Below are 20,122 nucleotides of genomic sequence, written 5' to 3'. Positions count from 1 at the left end.
ATTATAGTTGAACTATTTTTAATCTATTACTATATTTTCTGATTTTTTTGCATGTGAGGTTAAGCCATTTATGTGTATTATGCTTACTGGAAATTTAGAACGTGTTTCTTCTCTTTATGTTCTCTTTTGTTTTACTATATGTTTCTTTTCTCTTGACTTTCTTTATATCCGTTTAATTATTTGTTTTGTTCTTTAATTTTTGCCTTCTACAAGATGGGAATTTTGGAGAAGGCAATGGCACCTCACTCCAGTACTCTTGCCTGGAAAATCCCATGGACGGAGGAGCCTGGTAGGCTGCAGTCCATGGGGTCTCTAAGAGTCGGACACGACCGATCGACTTCTCTTTCACTTTTCACTTTCATGCTTTGGAGAAGGAAATGGCAACCCACTCCAGTGTTCTTGCCTGGAGAATCCCAGGGACGGGGGTGCCTGGTGGGCTGCCATCTATGGGGTCGCACAGAGTCGGACACGGCAGCAGAAGCAGATGGGAATTTATAGTCTATTTTCTACTGTTTATAATAGCAGTAGTCTTCTAGTAATCTTACTTAACAACTTAACAATACCTAATGTTGCTGCTGCTGCTGCTGCTAAGTCACTTCAGTCGTGTCCGACTCTGTGCGACCCCACAGACGGCAGCCCACCAGGCTCCCCCGTCCCTGGGATTCTCCAGGCAAGAACACTGGAGTGGGTTGCCATTTCCTTCTCCAATGCATGAAAGTGAAAAGTGAAAGTGAAGTTGCTCAGTCATGCCCGACTCTTCGCGACCCCGTGGACTGCAGCCTACCAGGCTCCTCCGTCCATGGGATTTTCCAGGCAAGAGTACTGGAGTGGGTTGCCATTGCCTTCTCCGATACCTAATGTTACACATACCTTAACTCCTCTTTTAAACAATACAATTCTAAGGATGCTCTTTTTGCATCAACTTCCACTGTGCTCCCCCAATTTATGCATGCATGCTAACACGCTTCAGTCGTGTCTGACTCTTTGCAATCCTATGGATTGTAGCCCACAAGAATACTGGAGTGGATTGCCATGCCCAACTCCAGGGAATCTTTCCGGCCAGGGACTGAACCTTCTACTCCTGCAGCTTCTGCATTGCAGGTGGATTCTTTACCAATGAGTGACTAGGGAAGCCCCCAACTTAACTAATGGCTAAATGGCATAAAATTTCTAGAGTAGTAATAAAGTACACAATTTTTTCACCACTAGAGGGCAACATACATTTTCAAGATTATTTTATATATTTCAAAATAATATTATTTATCTAAGTCGTGAATTGAATTATTTATCCAATGACCAAATAAAGTTTATTTCAAGGAGGTGATCTGAAGACATATTTACCTCCTTAGTCTTTGAAAATCCAATTAAATTAACAGGAAAAAATATAAAAATTAATTCAGAGCACTGAAAAGAAGTCTATGATGCCAGAAGTCTAGAGCAGTGGGGAATTTCTGAACCACACAAAGGAGATGTCACGCTACAGTGTTAAGTCTGGTTAGGAATAGGATGGCAGGAGGTGGCAGACTAAAGGAGACTTCACTTCGTGTGGGTTGTCTGAATGTCTACTGAGAAGTGTATTCATGTATCACCTGGTAGAATGAAAGATTACATAGTCATTTTAAAACAAACTATATGGATAGAGATTCAATGATAAAACCTAACAGAGCTGAGAATCCTTGAAACCCAGGCCAATACTTTGGTTTCAAAATAGAGAATAAGTTTCTGTTGTTTTAGACCACCAAGTTTGTGGTACTTTGTTATAGCAGGCCTAGAAAATGAATTGGAGAAGGCAATGGCACCCCACTCCAGTACTCTTGCCTGGAAAATCCCATGGATGGAGGAGCCTGGTGGGCTGCAGTCCATGGGGTCGCTAACAGTCGGACATGACTGAGCGACTTTACTTTCACTTTTCACTTTCATGCATTGGAGAAGGAAATGGCAACCCAGTCCATTGTTCTTGCCTGGAGAATCCCAGGGATGGGGAACCTGGTGGGCTGCCGTCTCTGGGGTCGCACAGAGTTGGACACGACTGAAGCGACTTAGCAGCAGCAGCAGCAGAAAATGAATGCAACCTTGACAGCTTCAATATAAAAGTGGGGAGGAGATAAAGGAGAATGATTACTAAATGCAAATAACCATATGGATATAATAAGCTAACAGATAACATACAAAGATACTGCAGTCCCTGGTTCTATAATTGTTCAGGAGACCATAATTCATATCTATGGCCTTCATTTTCCACTACCCATTCTGTATTTCCCCTGCCTTCAATCAGAACCTCAACCAGTTGGGATTCTTTGCTTGGTGAAATGACCCAAATCTTCATTTCCAAAGATTCTGAGTCCTCAAGAAAATTACTTTTTATTTTTTGTTGATTTAATTTTTCATTAGCCTTGATATTAGACATGAAAGTACTAAGAGGTTACCCGGAAAATCTTCTGGGTTCCAGACTCTGGTCCTTGCCCCCACTGTGTAGAATAAGCAAGCCAATTTCCCCTTGGTAACCAGGACCAATCACTCCAGCCTGCAGATTATCCCATAAGGAACCCCAAATGACCAGTTGGTAGCCTCGGCTTTCAATGTAGTGGAACCATAGCATATCCTGAAGGTGCATTCTCCCCATGGGGACTAAGATCTCTATACCAGCAGCAGCAAAGTTTTTGGGTATGGGAAGAAAAATCCTCAGAGCAGACTGTTAGGTGAAATTGTGAAAAGAGACACTCACTGCCACACCTTGATTCAAATGGATTCTGCCTATGAGAGGGAGAAAGCCATATAATGGTCTCTGATTCAAAACATAATCCGGTCAAACAGAATCCTATTTTTCCAGAGTACTGCTTCCCAACTGACCATAACAGTGTCATTAGTAAGTCATTTTAAAGTTCAGTTAAGCCAGTTGCTTCCAAGTGATGGCATATGTGGTAAGGTCAGTTAATTCCGTAGACATGGACCCACAGCTACACTTCCTTTGCTCTGAACCAAGTACCCTGATTAGATGCAGTGTTGTGTGTAATACACCAATGGTAGATAAACCACTTTGTGACTTCACAGTGGTGTTGGCAGAAACATTATGAGTAGTCAAGGCCAAACCACTTCTAGAACATGTAATTATTCTAATGAGGATGAATCTTTGCTCTCTCAATGATGGAAGAGGTCCAATGTAATCAACCTGCCAGATGGCTGGTTCATCACCCTGGGGACCAGGGCCATATCAGAGACTCAATGTTGTTTTTCTACTCTTGACAAATTAGGCATTTGGCAACAGTGTCAGCAAGATGACCCTTACCATGGGAAAATCCAGGTTGCTGAGCACATGCACAGCCTGCATCCCTAGCGCCCCGGCCACTCGGTCCACAAGCCCACAGAGCAAGCTCTGAGGTGGCTGGGCAAATCCAGAGTGTGCCATTTTGTCCACCTAACTATTGACAGTCTCCTCTACAGCAGGTACCCTTACTGTACATCCAAATAAGACACAAGTATCTTCACAGTCTGCGCCCATTCAGAGAAATCCATCCATATTCAATACTTCTTTCCCATACGTCCTCATCTCCAATCTTCCAGTCCCATTCCATCTAGAAAAACCATTAGCAACTGCCCATTTTGGTCATTTCTCACACCAGACATGGCAGATAAATATACTATTCAAATTATGCCCACTTAGAAGATTTTCCTTTACCCTTGACTGTCCTTCAGACCCCTGAAAGGAGCTGGGGAAGCCACTGTGCTGCCAGAGGTGGATGCTAGAAAAGTCTCCCATGCTTCAGGTGCCTGACAGGGGAACAAAATTTTTTCCTCCTTCAATGTCACTCCAGCACTTTTTCTACTGACAAAGCTTAACACTGTGATAGTTAACAAAAGAAGAATGTTTACTGTGTCAAAACCCACCTTCATAGAACAGGCACACAGAGTGAATTTGGAACTAAGAGTCATAACTCAATCACAGTACAGTTATTATATAATCGTCCTACCTCAGCTCAGAAACCCATCGCTCTGTCAACCACTGTGGCTACTGTACCTCCCAGTTGGACTCGCATTAGATTGGAGGTAGGTAAAGAGTAGAAATTGTTGCCTCAAATAGAAGGAAAGAGTACTCTTCCCAAAAGAAGAGAGCAGTTCTGGGTTGTTCAGTTCAGTTCAGTCATTCAGTCATATCCGACTCTTTGCGACTCCATGAATTGCAGCACACCAGGCCTCCCTGTCCATCACCAACTCCTGGAGTTCACTCAAACTCACGTCCATCAAGTCAGTGATGCCATCCAGCCATCTCATCCTCTGTCGTCCCCTTCTCCTCCTGCCCCCAATCCCTCCCAGCATCAGGGTCTTTTCCAATGAGTCAACTCTTTGCATCAGGTGGCCAAAGTACTGGAGTTTCAGCTTTAGCATCATTCCTTCCAAAGAAATCCCAGGACTAATCTCCTTTAGAATGGACTGGTTGGACCCCCTTGCAGTCCAAGGGACTCTCAAGAGTCTTCTCCAACACCACAGTTCAAAAGCATCAATTCTTCGGCGCTCAGCTTTCTTCACAGTCCAACTCTCACATCCATACATGACCACAGGAAAAACCATAGCCTTGACTAGATGGACCTTTGTTGGCAAGTTGGACCTTTGTTCTGGGTTGATAAAACAATAAATGTTCCCTTCACATCATCCTTGGCTCCACAATACACACACACATACACACACATAGTTTTCTCCATATTTATAGTTTCTCTTGACATAAAGTGATGATCTCATAAGAAATTGAAAATTTACTCAATTCCTACCCAGTGGGAGGAGAAAACTCAAAGTCATATCCAGCACAAATTCAGAGTTTTTGGGTGTAGTCAGTCTTAACAGGTCCAGATGTAGCTAACTGATGAATAATAAATTTTTCCCAATACACAAATATACAATAAAGGAGGTGGGGGTGGGATAACAAAAACTAATGAGAAAGGGCAAAAAGGAGACACAACATGTGATAGCTGTGAGATCACATCATATCCTGTTGGACCAGAGTAACAAGCAGAGAACTGAGATCTCTGGTGAGCCAATCAAAGTGTCCAGACTTTTTTTATCTATTATCCTCAAAGACCCTGCCTTAGAGGAGTGCTAAGAAGGAATCTCTTGGGACTGCCTCAGCAATTGAATTCATCTTCCTACAGAGACAGAGAATGGGACATTGTCTTTGAGGCAGTACACCGGTTGGTAGATGTTTTTTGCCAGAGTGAGGACTTTCTGGCAACACCTTCAAACTTACTTGGCTGCCAGTCAATGTCATTTGGGGGAAATCCATTAGCTTGTTATCAGAAATCTCATTGAGATGTAAGCTTTGAATATGGACTCTGCCCTTCCTGTTTCTACCTCTTGGAAACTAACCTGGCAACTCCATCAATCTCCCTAGATCCCTGTGCACTGTCTTTGCCACAGACACTATCTGAGCACAGAGGGAGGGAACAGCTGGCATCATAAAATCAGGTTACAGTATCAGACTCTGTCCCATAAGTTGCACACTACTTAACTGGCAAACTGGGAGGAATTACTCTTTCAACTGGGGTACAGAGTGTATAACAGGAGATATTCAAGAAGAATTCTGAGAAATGAGGATCCCTGACACCACTGCTCTGTTTGATCACTGCATTCATAGTTAATGTGTTAACTTCACGTGGGGTAGAAAATTTCGTTGTTTCAATTGGCAGAGTAGATATTATCTGATCTCTACTAGTGTAGGATAACTAAACCACTGGCAAAAAGGACTCCTCTTAACAATGCTGTTTAAGTACCATTCCACTACCGCTTGCCTCTTCAGAAAGGCTATGCTGAACAGTTTTTCTACATCAAAGCACTAAAGGAGATAAGTCAACATATTCCAATAGCCAGATTTTTTTTTAGCTAAGTTCATAAAACTGGAGCCTTAATGAGCATAACTATGGTAAAGGATCAGATTTGTTACCAACCCAACACAAATATTTCTATAAATACAAAGTTGCATGTTTATATGTAACAGTAATGTCAGATTACTGAAAGTCTCAAAATGTTCCTCTTGATTTCTATACCTAATTCATTGCTGATCAGTACAGTTTACAGATGGGCTTTTGCCTTTATATCACATTTTAAACAGCATTTATCCAACTTATAAAGCTTACTGTTTTACCAGCCTAAATATCAATTTCTGTATTAATCAAGAATCTTGGTTTGGCACAATGAGGTACCATCTTACGCCGGTCAGAATGGCTGCTATCAAAACGTCTACAAACAATAAATGCTGGAGAGGGTGCGGAGAAAAAGGAACCCTCTTACACTGTTGGTGGGAATGCAAACTAGTACAGCCACTGTGGAGAACAGTGTGGAGATTCCTTAAAAAACTGGAAATAGAACTGCCATATGACCCACCAATCCCGCTGCTGGGCATACACACCGAGGAAACCAGAATTGAAAGAGACACATGTACCCCAGTGTTCATTGCAGCGCTGTTTACAATAGCCAGGACATGCAAGCAACCTAGATGTCCATCGGCAGAAGACTGGATAAGAAAGCTGTGGTACATATACACAATGGAATATTATTCAGCTATTAAAAAGAATGCATTTGAGCCAGTTCTAATGAGGTGGATGAAACTGGAGCCTATTATACAGAGCGAAGTAAGTTAGAAAGAAAAACACCAATACAGTATATTAACACATATATATGGAACTTAGAAAGATGGTAACAATGACCCTATATGAAAAACAACGAAAGTGACACAGCTATAAAGAACAGAATTTGGACTCCGTGGGAGAAGGCAAGGGTAGGATGATTTGAGAGAATAGCATTGAAACGTGTATCATCGTATGTGAAATAGATCAACAGTCCAGGTTTGATGCATGAAACAGGGTGCTCAGGGCTGGTGCACTGGGATGACCCTGAGGGATGGGATGGGATGGGATGGGAAGGGAGGTGGGAGGGAGGTTCAGGATGGGGAACACATGTACACCCACGGCTGATTCATGTGAATGTATGGCAAAAACCACCACAATATTGTAAAGTGATTAGCCTCCAATTAAAATAAATAATATATATTTTAAAAAGTCTTGTTTTGGAACATATGCTGTATATTCTAACTTTTCCTGGCACCTGGATAATAAATAATATTATAGCCTTACCTGGATCTTGACTAATGGAAATGGAGCACATTATAAGACCAGTGCAGCCCATGGGCTTTATTGTCTTCTTTCATCTTGAAATGAATTTTTTGGTCAGTAGAATGGTGTTTCAGCTAAAGCATTCAACAAGTCTATGGAGAATGGTCATCATCGGGAGAATGGTCATCGTCGGGAGAATGGTCATCGTCGGGAGAATGGTCATCGGCATTTAGTCGCTAAGCCAGGTCCAACTGTTTGCAACCCCATGGACTGTATAGCCCGCCAGGCTCCTCTGTCCATGGGATTTTCCAGGCAAGAATACTGTAATGGGCTGCCATTTCCTTCTCTATAGAGAATGGTGCCTGCAGTAAAATCAAACCCAATTCCAGAATGAGGAAATACTATAATGAGGCAAATTTCTGAACTCTCTGTGACAAAAGGGGAGTCCAAAGCAGTTGACATGCTTGATACCAGCTATATTGCTGGTCTCCTGTAAGGAAGGTGACACGTAAAGACCTTAGTCATGGTTACCGTAAAGCTAACTTATCCACGGTGGCAGTGATCATTGGAATAGAGCCTTTCTCCTGCCATTTCCTTGGTAAATCAGACCATGCCACTCTACCACTTAAAACCCTTCACTTCCCCCAGCATTTGAAAGAAAATCCAAACTCTCTTACACATGGTCTGCAAGGCACTGAACATTCAAGCCTTAGTTTCTTGTCAACTTTGCCTCATGTCCGCTTCCCCTTGCACTGATCATGATGCCCCAATCCAGGCTACTCAGTTCAGTTCAACTCAGTCGCTCAGTCGTGTCCGACTCTGCGACCCCATGAATCACAGCACACCAGGCCTTCCTGTCCATCACCAACTCACGGACTTCACTCAAACTCATGTCTATCAAGTCAGTGATACCATTCAGCCATCTCATCCTCTGTCGTCCCCTTCTCCTCCTGTCCCCAATCCCTCCCAGCATCAGGGTCTTTTCCAATGAGTCAACTCTTTGCATCAGGTGGCCAAAGTATTGGAGTTTCGGCTTTAGCATCAGTCCTTCCAATGAACACCCAGAACTAATCTCCTTTAGAATGGACTAGTTGGACCTCCTTGCAGTCCAAGGGACTCTCAAGAGTCTTATCCAACACCACAGTTCAAAAGCATCAATTCTTCGGCGCTCAGCTTTCTTCACAGTCCAACTCTCACATCCATACATGGCCACTGGACAAACCACAGCCTTGACTAGATGGACCTTTGTTGGCAAAGTAATATCTCTGCTTTTGAATATGCTGTCTAGGTTGGTCATAACTTTCCTTCCAAGGAGTAAGTGTCTTTTAATTTCATGGCTGCAATCTCCCACACAGATAGCTCTAGCCTGTCTTGTTCTCTCCGCCTGGAACACTGTGCACCCCTTCCATTCCCATTCAGATAGCTTGTTTGTCTTCATTACACCTAATACAAGCTATAATTATTTAATACTGTTCAAAGAATAAATGAGTATAGAAACTTAAACAGACCAAAGTTGCATAATTATACAGTGCCTTTAAATTCTCACATATTTTACTGAATATTCAGAGTGGGAAGGAAAAGATCTATAGCCATCCTTGAAGATCCCGTAAGTAGTGAAATACTCAAATGGTTGCCTACTCCCTAACCCCTCAGAAGTCAGCCCAAGTCATCTCTTTCAAAAAGGACTGTGGTATTAGCATGATTCATGCCGGATGCACACCAACCAGAGGCCAGGTATTCATGAGCCCCTTCGGGCCTTTTATTAAAATTAGAGCTGCCCACTGGCCTCATCCAGGGAGGTTTCTAACTGCAGCCCAACTCTAAGCAGAGGCCTGCGCCGGCCGGCCTGGGAGTGGGACTCGGGGGCGCGGCGGGTGTTCGCGCCGCTGCTTGGAGCTCCCGGACCGTTAGTCCCGTCTCGCTCTCGCAGGCAGCACCCTTCAAGTGGCCCCCGAGGGGCCCCGAGGGCCCAAGCGCGGCCGTTCAAACTGGCGAAGTGTGCGCCTCTCGGAGTCCCCCGGGTCATTCCAGGGCCACTTGGGCGCGGAGCTGCAGAAGGGCCTCAGTCCTCAGGCGCCCGGCTTCCGTGTGAGCAGAGCCGCCGCCGCCTCTGCCCAGCACCCCGGTCCCAGAGTGCAGCCGCCCTCTCCCTCCTCCCATCCTTCTTGGATCCAGCTACGCGGCTTAAAAGCCTCTCAAGTGCTTCCCGGCTTCCAAGGCAGAGTCCTGACCGCAAACCCAAGTTGAGTATGGTTGCCAAAGGGAAAGGCGACAGAAATGCGACCTAACCCCCCTGCATGATCTATCACCTATCTATCTATCTATCCATTCTTTTACCTGTCATATCCTATCACTGTATTTTAGGACTAGAATTAGCATTCCTTCACGAGAGCTTGATCACTTAAATTAACGCGATTGTTTTAACCGAAAAAGCGAAGTCGGACTTTTTCCAAGACAGAAAATGTATTCGTCAGAATTAGAAAACAACTTTTAGCTGTTGAGGACCAGCCTCGCTAACTATATTGAATGGTGGACCTTTTCCATGAATTTAATGAGCTAACAGAAGTGGCAAGGTTTTGCCCCACCCCCACCCCTCAAAATAAAAACCCTAAAGTCCGTTTATATTACACTGTATGCCAGAAATTACGTACTCATGTGTAACTACTAACTAAAAATGTACAAGGGATGCACAGTTTTTTCGCAATCTTTCCAGGCGGTTCTCAAGCAAAACAAGTCTAGCGTATTCCACACCTTTCCCCACTAGCCCCACCTCGTCAAGCCCTTAGGCAGGCCGGGCCGACCCGGACACCAGGAAGGAGGAAGGGAAAGTGGAGGAAAGGGCGGGGGAAAGTGACGGGAGCAGTGAGAGCCGGATATGACTGGCTAGCGAGGAACCCAGGAGGGCCCTGTCCGGCGGCGCTCTAGCCGCCGCGCATTGTCTCTATGCTCCCCCGCGTCTGGTCTATTTATTGTCGCGGGGAAGCAGCGGCCGCCCTGTACCCGGAACAACAAAGCACGAAAGACGGAGCCCGAGCCTTGGGGGCTCCTAGCAACCGGCCGGGGCGGGAGTTCCATGGAGACTGGGGAGCGCGCTCGCCTCATCATCATCCTTATCCTCCAGCTTATCCTTCGCGTCCGCCGCAACCGGCAGCAGCGCTGCCGCCGCGTCCTCTGCCGCCGCCCGCTCTTCCCACGGTAACCCGGTCGGCGACCCTGGGCGGGGGGTAGCGCGGTCTTCGGGGCTGCCCAAGTGCCGGCTGCGGGGCGTCTTGGCGCGGGGCGGGCTTGTGTGGAGCCGCGGCCGTGCTCCTGATGGAGTGTGCGGGGGCGGATGCCGGGGCTGGGGGGAGAGAAGCTCCGATGCGGAAAATTGGTCCAGCGGCCGAGGGAGGGTCCAGCTTTCAGGAGGACGGGGTGATATTTGGGGATCTCGTCTGGGATAACGGGGTGGGGGTGGGGCGTCACTGCCTGGGAACGTTATCCGGCGGGATGTAGAATAAGAAAAGATATATTTTTATTTCTTGGGTTAGCCACCAGTGGGGAAGACTGGAGAAGGGAGATTCCCCATCTTTCTCTGTGGAGCCCTCACCCAGGGGACGGGAAATCGTGCAAAGATGCTAAAAGGGTCCGTTGCTTCCCAGAAAACTTCCTGCGGCTTCGGCCGCGGCGGAAAGGCTCCCAAATAGCACCTTGGTCGGTTCCTACTTTTGACAATGCCTGCAGCACCTCCCCCCACCTTTTTTTTGTTGTTGTTGTTAGTAGTAGTAGTAGTATTAACCAGAATTAGGCTTGATGAAGGATCTGGAACTGAGGAGAATAAAATGGGTAGGACGTAGGGCTAAGCAAGGTTGAGAACCGGGGTAAGAGGATAATAGCCAGTAAGAGGTCTAAAAGTAAATTCGATTGGAAATGACGGTTTTTAAACTCTCTCCTTCTGCCGAGATGTGTTTCTGCGGGCTCTGTCAGTGTGTTCATTGCAATAGGATTCAGACCGCAGCCAATCCACGTCTGTGAGCTCTCTGACTGCATCTGTCACCTGCAGTTCTAGAGAGACACTGGCAGTTGACCAGCGTGGGCTTGTGTATTTAGAGTTAAGGAGAGTGACTTAAAATTGGCTCAAGGAAAGAAAAGGAAACAAGCTTGGTGTGATTTTTGTTTGCAGAAAGAATGACATTTTCCGTGGGGAAATTGAAAAAGAGAAATATGAGAAGGTTTAGCTATTTTAGCATAATCTGCATGCAGTCTTTTGGAAAGTTTGAGAAAATGGCAGTTAAATCAAAAAAGGACTTTTATCATCACTCTAGTTGAAAGAATTATTCACAGCTGATATCTTGCTTACCAGTTTGTGCCATCTCATTAGGCCTTAGGCCTCTGTTTAATGGTTTTATGCTTCCCAAACCTTTCTAGGTCAGTAAATGAGGTTTTCCTGTGGCATACTGAAATGGCCATATACGCATGCTACAGTAATACTATTTTTGTGTCCAGCGGGAACAAAGCTCTTTAATTGAAGATTAAAGATGAAAAGAAAATTGATAAATCACAGAAGCAATGATGTCAACCATGGTTTCTGTTTGTCCCTTACTTTTTTTCCCCTCTCACTTTTCCCCTAAGTCTGGCTTGTCTTAAGTAAAAACGTTTCATCCTGCTCCCCCAAACCCCTGCTTTTGTACTCTGCCCTCAAAGTCAGTCTCCGAGACTATTATGATCTGCTGCTCTGTGCTCTTGATTGGTTGATGTCAGAATCGAGTTTTTGACTCGGGTATTTTCATGGAATTGAGGTACAGTATCTCTTGTTAAACCAATTTCATATATGTGCAAAGAGGTGGGACGATATCTTTAACAAACATGCAAAATATAAATATTGTGTGTGTGTTAAGTTGCTTCAGTCGTGTCTGACTCTTTGCACCCCTTTGGACTGCACCTTGCCAGGCCTCTCTGTCCATGGGAGTCTCTAGGCAAGGATACTGGAGTGGGTTGCATGCCCTCCTCCAGAGGATCTTCCCAACCCAGGGATCAAACCCGCATCTTGCGTTGGCAGGCAGATTCTTTACAACTGGCGCCACCTGGGATGCCCGGGAAGTACAAACATTGGGAAACTTAAAATTGCATTTTAAACCTCGAGAAGAAAAACCTAATATTGTCGTCTGTAGATTAGTGAGTCAAGGACTTTGGCTTACTCTCTTGTTTGAGGTTGCGCTGGGGGATGATGGCACTTGAGGTGCTGGAGGATGTTCTTGGTTCCTGTGAGATTCAGTGAGTTCCCTCTGCCTCAGGGCTGCCGTCACACTCACTTCATTTAGATCTTAATTGCTGCTGCCTCTTTCCTTTACCCCTTCTGTGTTTGAGGAAAAGGATTTAAGCCCCAGCTACCTCAGCTTCTACCTTTATTAACAATCCCCGCTTTCCCTGCCATCTGCTCCAATACTTGCAGCATTTTGTGTTATCTTAGTTCCTCTCTTCACCTAATCATGTCCCAATCAAAAATGAGTCCTTATGCTGTTTGTATTATTTCTGTTTCTTAGGGAGTTTTCAACATATGTCCTTGGCCTGTGTATCCTTTTCATTAACGTTACTTTGTCTGTTGCATTTTCCTTCTGTATCCCTCCGCTTATATTGAGAATGGAGTGTTCATGTTAGATGTTCTCTATTCATTCTGAACCAACAACTGTTGGTTGTATCATATGACAGGTAAGAGCCTTATGCTGAGAATCAAGACTGTACTGAAATAAGGCATGTAAAAATATTTGAACTTTTAAGAATAAAAGGTGTTACAGAAGTCCAGGTAGTAACACTATAATTGAAGATGTAGTCACTTTTTTTTAAAAAAAAGATAAAAGATATAGTACAGCCCGCTCTGTGTTTTTAATTGAACCTTAGATTTTTGAAATTTGTACTCTAAAAACCTTGTCTTAACATCCAGCTTTTCAGATCATTTTGCATCTGAGTACTTGACTGAAATTATGCTCTGCCAAATTAGAGGGGAAAACTGAGTCCCATAATTTTTCTTCATGTGTGGGAAATTGTCATATCAGAATTTTTGTAAATATATATATATATAGAATGTATAGAATTTGCTATAAAGTAGTATAAATAAATAGGAAATTTACAGCTGAAAACTTCTGGAGAGTGTTCTTTCTTAGCATGGATGTGGCACATTATTTAAAAATCAGCAAATACTGTATAATTTAGTTAAGTGGGTATCAGTGCTGTTTTTTGGTGAAGGAGGCCTATAATTACCTAGTGATTGATTTCTTTCTGTTGCATCATAGCCCATGTGATGAATAATTGTTGCTATGAAAAATAAAGTTTAAATGGATTTTAGAATTGATAATAGTAGAATGTTTCCACAGTGTTCTCAAAACCTGTAGTGCTTTGGCAGTTTAGCTGTATTGTGGCATTTGAATTAATAAAGATTTCCTGAAATTTACACCCATGTTTGTTGTACCTTTAATATGTCTGATGCCATGGTGTATAAAGCTGTATTAAAGGTGTCTCTCATCAGGTGCGTTTTGTGCACTTGTAGATAGCAGGGAAATGACATAGGTAGCCACCAAAACATGACAAACACAAATCTGGATTTTAAAGCCTTTATTACATGCTTCCTGGTGCTATACTTACTGGTGTACGGATTTCATCATGCCTGGTAAATTAGAAGTTTCTTGGGGATCAGGACTGTAAATTGCCATCCTGTTGTATGTTTGTGTGTGTGTGTTTTGAAGATTAACATTAATTAAAGGATATACATATTTTATTTCTTTCCTTTCAGGGACTTATCTAGTAGATGAAGGGAACCTTTAGACATCTAATCTAATTAGGAATCTAATCCTGATGCCTAAAATTAAACTTTTATATTGGCTGTATATTCTAAGCAACAAAATTTCTCAAACATGATTAGGGCTTTTTTTTTTAACCAATTCAAATAATAAAAATAATGGTTTACTGCTTTGAGTTGATACAGTATTTGCTCTTGTCCCATGACTGTCACTTTGAGTAATTTCAAAAGGGTAAAAGAGTATATTTATCTGAGGTCTTCCCAGGCCATGTAGACAAATTTGATTCTTGTGACACAACCTTTGATTTAGAAGAAAAATGGAGTAAGTATGTTTGTATAGTTGTGAAAAAACAAGATTCCAGAACTGTGTCATAGTAGAAAGGAATCAGTTCAGGTCGTATCAAAAATTGTACCCATCTGGTCTTTTCATGTGGTTAACGGGTGATAAAATTCACAATTGGTTTAAATGGCTTGTTTTGTAATGCGAAGTGTGCTGCTTGGGGATCCCACTAAATACTAAAAACAAAAACCATAACATACTAAGGTGAATTCTGGGACAGTTCAAATCAGCCTTCATGTGTGAGTCCATAATGAAGCTATTTAAAATTTCACCCCCAAAAAATGCACCATAAAACTTTGGCGACTTTGACCATGCAAATATTCATCTGTCAAGAAAGAATACTGAAAATCAGATTGCATCTTTATGGACAGTTTTCTCAGGACCTATGTGGATGACTCTTTGTATTTTAATTGTCATCGTTACCATCATAGACTGCTGTCCATAGACACTGATACCTGATACACTTTTGTTTTGTAATTCAGTAAGTGAGAACTGAGAACATTTTAAAAGAAGTCAGAATTCGTTTTTATTAATGAAATGGTTTCAAAGAATCAGGCATTAACCTTCTTCCTTCTGATAAATTAGAGTTTTCATTGTAAAATCAGTTTTGATCAAAATCTGTTATACTTTCTTGAGACTAGGCTTTGTATAGCGCTTGTATGGACTCTGGATACAGGCTGCCTGTGTTCAGTGTGGTGGCGATGCTGCTTATGAGCGGTATGGCCTTGAACAAGTTTTTTCCCTGCCTTCATTCCCCAGTTTCTTATCTGTAAAATGGGGTTAATATTAGTACCACCTCCTAGGGTTGCTGTGATAAGAAAGTGTAAAGCACTTAGCACAGTGTTGTGCAGAGTTAGCTGAAAAGATACTGGCTGGTGCTTGTTGCGGTGGCACGGTTAACTTTATTTCTTTCAGTTGGAGGCGATTAAAACATTGAAACTCTTTGTAATGCTGCCTGTTGGACTCATCTCTGCTTGTTAGGTCTTCGGAGGGGAAAGGACTTTTGTTTTAATTTTGAGTCGTCACACAGACATCTGGTTATCACTTATGGCAGATGGACTCAGTAAAAAGAGACATCTCTGTTTCTTGGAAAAGGAAGGCCAACAAAGGCTGGTCTGGCACCATGTTGCAGCTATTGAAATGCTATTTCCCTATGGACTTGACTGCTTGTTTAGTTGTATGGTACTTCTGAATAAAAGGAATAGACCCCAGTGGTTTCATTTAGCAGAATTAGTCTTTCTTTAGAATACACTGTTTTTTACTTGTATAACCGTAGATGATGGTAAACTTGAAACTTGCTGATGTCATTGTCAGACCATTTAACTTGAGGTTTTTGTGTCAGTATAAATGTGCTCTTCATAGTACCTTTCTTGTCATTTTAGATGTAGCTGAAACTGCTGCTCTGCTCTGATAATACAAGTAGCTCAGGAATGACTGCATATGATTGCAAGATTATTTGTTTATGATAAGGTTGACACCAAATACTGAGACTGCCTAATCAGGGAATAACCTGATAAATATGGCTTTATTAGACTGCTGTTGAAATGGCTAATTTTTTTTAATGTTAAGTCCAAATGTTTTAGTTTAGTTATATGGACCTTTGAAATTATTGACTAGAAAATGAATATTTCTGCTTAAGTATAATAAATTACAAACTGTTCTCTATTTTTGGCTAATGTGTAGGTCTTAGTTTTTAGTTGAAATAATATTTTTTATAAGACATATGGAAGTTTATATAAAACACATTATTAAAAGTATGTTTTGCTTTCAATATACAGGGGTAAAATTTTATAATTCTTCCATATTATGCAATTTTTGTTTTAGTTGGTTTTTATAACTCTCCCTCCCCTAGATTGGTAAATATGTTTGTGTTTAGAGGCGTGACTTTTGTTTTCCTTTTTGAAGAGAGTGACATCTAGTTGATACTGTTGATTTCATTGAGTACTAATAACTACATTGGCCACAATAGAGGAAGTATTGATGTAATATTGTTAACATAATGCCTATAACCATCATGGAGTACAGATCTAAAAAAATATTGAAATAAGCATAGAAATGATCCTGGCTGTTTCATATATGTATGTGTGTGTGTGTGTGTGTGTGTGTGTACGCATATACATACACATGTATGCTAAGTCACTTCAGTCGTGTCCGACTCTGTGCGACCCCATAGACAGCAGCCCACCAGGCTCCCCCGTCCCTGGGATTCTCCAGGCAAGAACACTGGAGTGGGTTGCCATTTCCTTTCCAATGCATGAAAGTGAAAAGTGAAAGTGAAGTCACTCAGTCATATCCGACCCTCAGCGACCCCATGGACTGCAGCCTTCCAGGTTCCTCCATCCATATATCCTTTAATTTTAGATATTCTGAGGACTGTATTGGGAACTTTTATGACAACAGGTCTTCAAGGTGTCAGTACTATTGCCCAGAATAAAAGCTAGGTGTTATATTCTGTCACATGGTTAATATTTCCCTGGTGTTCTCAACATCACTCTTTTTCAGGGACGGGTGTTGCCATCTTTCAGACGTGAAGATAATAAAACCAGTATGTAACCCCAAAGTGCAGATCTGAAGATGGGCATTTGGTTTGTGAATACGGCCAACACTTAATAGATCCTGTCGTTGTTTGAACCTCTGTTTAGGTTCATGAGGAACCTGCAGCTTTTATGAAACAAGAACCTTTTCTTTTTAATTTGCCAAATACTTTTGTTGAGCCCAAAACCTTTTTTCTGTCACCTGCTTATGGCTGTGGTGAACATCTTGTATATCTCTAGTTTCTTGTATGCATGTGCAGCCTAGTGAGGTTGTAATGAGCCTCCCTTAATTGCTTGTGGGTTGACCACATCCCAGGATGTGGCAGGTTAGGGTGATGGTAGGAGCCACAGCTATGTAGAAGACACAGTCACCAGTTCATTGGACCTTCCTGAAACAAACTTGATGTGCTCATCTCAGAAGTCTGCCAGATTTCTTAATTCAGTTCTCTCCTCTTTTTTGTTGGTGGGGGAGAAGCTGAGATAAAGGATGTGACATGGTTCAACAATTCACAACTGATTTAAAAAAAATCATATTAATCTGTGAATAATGCTTTTTTCCATCATCGCAGCAGCATATTACCAGTGTAAATCTTGTAATCTTGAAAATTCCACTTCAATGCATAGTGTAAACCTACTTTGGATAATTGTTAATTTGTCTATATATTAAGAATGCGTGCCTTTAAAGTTACTCTTAGTAGGGTTTTTGTTTGAGGCCTGTTAAATTGGAAGAGTTTCAAATCTCTGAAACTATGTTCTTAATTTATCTGTATTATATCCTCACTCTCACTTTATAAAGAGAGGAATAATGGCTTTATTGTCAATCCATTCCTCCCCCACCCGCTTCCCACTTAGCAGCCACCCAACTCCATAATTCTTTCTTTCAGTTGTTCTTTTGCATTTAATTCAGCAACTACTTATTGAGTTTAGGACCAAGTGCCAGTACTAACCCACATTCCAAAGATACACATTTATATTAAATCGTTCTCTTTAAGGATCACAGTGCCTACAATCTAGTAGACAGTTAAGTACAGTCAGTACCTTTGCACTTGCTGTGCCCTCTACTTGGAGTCTCTTCTCTCAGTGTTTCATATAACTGGCTCCTCCTTAACCTTCAAGATCTCATTTTAAAAATAATTTTCATTTCTGAGGAAGTTAAGAGGCCTTCCTGGATCACTCTGAAGTTTATCTCATGCCATTTCTTTTATAACATAGATCACATTCTCTAATTATTCTCATTGCTTGTCTGTCGTCTGTTTCTTCCACTGGAGGACAACTGTCAGGAGGGCTCCTTACCTGACCATTTTATTCTGAGCAAGTATTTCTGAGGGGATTAATTATTTGTTTTGGATACATTGGTTTAGCTCAATGAATAGGCCTAACAGATAGGAATCTGGATTCAGTCTCTGATAGGTTAATATTGAAGTAAGACCTCTAAATTTATGGATAGTGATTGAAGCCTGGAAAGCTTAAATTAAAAAGTATTTAAGGCAATGATTTATAACCTTCAAAGATCTTAAATCCTTTTGAAAATATGAAGAAAATACTGGCCTCCTCAGATACATATCCAGGTTAGTGTGGATATGATTCCAAGGGAGTTTGCCCTCTAGAACCCGTTGTTGAGCTTTTAAGGGACTGTCACTGACTTCCCGGAAGAATTTATGATTTAAGAGGCAGACAGAGCAATATTTGAGATAGGAGGAGAACCTAGGAAAGGTGCCTCAGAAGCCAAGGATAGGGGATAGTGAGGAAGAATTTGGGGAATCAGGGGTTCCCAGTGCTTTATGCTCTGCTGCTGCTAAGTTGCTTCAGTCGTGTCCGACTCTGTGCGACCCCATAGACGGCAGCCCACCAGGCTCCCCCGTCCCTGGGATTCTCCAGGCAATAACACTGGAGTGGGTTGCCATTTCCTTCTCCAATGCATGAAAGTGAAAAGTGAAAGTGAAGTCGCTCAGTCGTGTCCAGCTCTTCACAACCGCATGTACTGCAGCCTACCAGGCTCCTCCATCCATGGGATTTTCCAGGCAAGAGTACTGGAGTGGGGTGCCATTGCCTTCTCCAGCTTTATGCTCTGGAGTAGTCCAATAAAAGGAAGTGTCAGTGGTGACACTGGATTCAGCAAGGAGCAGTTCTTTTGTAACACTTTATCCCAGGCAGAGGCAGAAGGCAGATTGTGACAATTTAAGGCATGAATCCGAGTTAAGGAAGCCACACATGGGAAACAGAGTGCAGAAATCTTGATGTTCTCTATGATAAACAGCCCTGGTATGCGACTATAACCCATTTTAAGGACCTACTGAGAGGGAAATTCCATCATTTTGTTGACCTGTTGTGGCGTTTCAGCCCAGTGGTTCTCAACTGACTACCCTATTAGAAACAACTTGGAAATGTTTTTAAAATCAGGGCCGTGCAAAGGTTAGTTAATCAATATCTCTGGGGCTTGTGCCTCTTTTATAGCTTTTATTTTGTTTTGTTTTGGCTTTTTCTTAGAAGTTAAGAACCAGTGTACCCATCAGAAAACCTCCTTATCACTCTTGTGTGTTCTGTGTTAGAACACTTTCTTGTACATTATCATCAGTTACTTAGCTTACTGTCGGGCTAGTTTTAAATCAGTGCCCTGTAGTCCTTTTTACATTGAATTTGAATTTCTAATTCAAAATATTTTTTGTGGCTTCTAATCTTTAGCAGAGTTGTACACATATGTCTTCTTTGGATGATACAGCCTTCAATCAGTGAAAGATCTGCCCATTTCTGAGTAAAACAAGAAATTCTTAATGGTGCCAACATGTGGAAAGTATTCACTCTGTAATCCTGTTTGCTTTTATTTAAATGTTGCTTTTTTTTTTTTCCACTAAATAGCAAAAACTGTTTTTTAACTAGAAAAGTTTGAACTCTGTACACTGTTTTCCAAATAGCTAATTTCATAATCTTACCTTCCTGTTTTTAAAATGGCAGTCATACATGACCCAGACCTTAAACAGTTTGTCTCCATTAAAACAGACATTTCATATGAAAGGTAAGCCTATAAAAGTGGTTGAAAGGAAACTGTCAAAATAGGAAATTCAGCCTGTTGTGTTTTCACCTTGCAGTGCTTTCTCTGGATTAAATTCTTGATGAGCTGTCAGAAGTTCAAGGTTGAATGCTGCATTCACACCCTTGAAATAAAATTTAGAATATGGAGAAAAATGATCTTTATGCATGCCAGCCTTGACACCAGCCACAAGCTGGAAGAGCGTTTATTCAGTTTGTTAGCAACCTCATGAATTAACATTTTTACTTGCAAAGAAAATGATAATCTTAGAAGAGTCTGCTGTGTTAATAGCATCAGCGTAATGATGAGATTAGTCACAAATTGTGGTTACTTATCATGGGTAACTTAAGG

General features: G+C 42.1%; 1 protein-coding gene across 1 annotated transcript in view; it reads left to right on the top strand.

The window, feature by feature from the left end:
* The first annotated feature begins 10,046 nt into the window (after window positions 1–10,046).
* The window catches only part of TBPL1 (TATA-box binding protein like 1), a 38,918-nt gene continuing 28,842 nt past the window's right edge, over window positions 10,047–20,122 (top strand). The window contains exon 1 of the mRNA XM_006059286.4: window positions 10,047–10,292. The gene's annotated coding sequence lies outside the window, so the exon portion shown is untranslated. The remainder of the gene's footprint in view (window positions 10,293–20,122) is intronic.

The sequence above is a fragment of the Bubalus bubalis genome, chromosome 10, assembly GCF_019923935.1.
Source record: "Bubalus bubalis isolate 160015118507 breed Murrah chromosome 10, NDDB_SH_1, whole genome shotgun sequence".
In the NCBI taxonomy this organism is placed as follows: domain Eukaryota; kingdom Metazoa; phylum Chordata; class Mammalia; order Artiodactyla; family Bovidae; genus Bubalus; species Bubalus bubalis.
The sequence above is the reverse complement of the archived record's forward strand: the minus strand, read 5'-3'. Positions and strand labels throughout refer to the sequence as shown.